General features: G+C 32.0%; 1 long non-coding RNA gene across 1 annotated transcript; it reads left to right on the top strand.

The window, feature by feature from the left end:
- The first annotated feature begins 446 nt into the window (after positions 1 to 446).
- Positions 447 to 899, top strand: LOC106750664. The gene is made up of 3 exons (XR_001374970.1): positions 447 to 495; positions 589 to 647; positions 820 to 899. It is a non-coding gene; the product is annotated as an uncharacterized LOC106750664 (long non-coding RNA).

Below are 899 nucleotides of genomic sequence, written 5' to 3'. Positions count from 1 at the left end.
ACATTTTATGAAGAAACGTCCAATGTAAAATAAATTGGAAAGAAGTTAATATCTTGAAACAACTTACTTTTACTACCTACTTGTGTTACTTTTTACCACTTGTCAACATTGTTTTATTTACTCATGACATTATCATCATGAATTTGTACGACTGACTAAGGTAGCAGAGACTAAGGTAGAGGATATTATTGAAAGTGGTCCCTCTGGATTACCTTCAATGTTAGGATAGAGGAGCTCATATCACAGATTGGTGTTGCACAAGGAGAAGCTATAACTTTATTCCAAAATCATAGAGAATTGCCAAAACTTGGAATAGTGTTATCGTTTGAAATGTTTATAATAATTTATCATTTATATATTGGTCTATTTGAATTGGTCAATTATCCTTATAATATAATTTTGCTTTCATTCATAGGTTCTACTACGTGACAGGACAGTTCTTGATCTTGATNTGCGAAGGCTATCGTGTGTATTTTGAAGAGAAAACATCAGAAAGTAAGTAAGTTGGAAACACATTTGGGAGAAATATCATGTTTATTTTTGAACATATTAAACTTATTACTAATAATGGGAATATTATGATATTAGGTTTTACAAATTGTGCTGCATTGCATTTTATGAAGAAACGTTGAGAAAGAAATACATTGGTAAGGAGTTAATATCTTCAAACAAATTGTTACTTTTACTACCTAATGTTTTATTTACTTTAATATTCAAATAATGAAATTGCTGGCGAATCACGAGAAACTTCGATCCATCGTCTCGTGTATAGAACGAGGGAAATAGTATTTAAGAAGCAGGTTTAAATACTGTTAACAGAAGCCGAATGGCCGATAACGTTCAGCGATTTGTCGGCGAGACTTTTGTCGAGTGTACAACGTGAAACAGTAGATGAACTG

This window comes from Dinoponera quadriceps, unplaced genomic scaffold (assembly GCF_001313825.1).
Source record: "Dinoponera quadriceps isolate SergipeBrazil2010 unplaced genomic scaffold, ASM131382v1 scaffold6279, whole genome shotgun sequence".
Lineage (NCBI taxonomy): Eukaryota > Metazoa > Arthropoda > Insecta > Hymenoptera > Formicidae > Dinoponera > Dinoponera quadriceps.
Note: the sequence above shows the minus strand (reverse complement) of the source record. Positions and strands in the feature narration are given on the sequence as shown.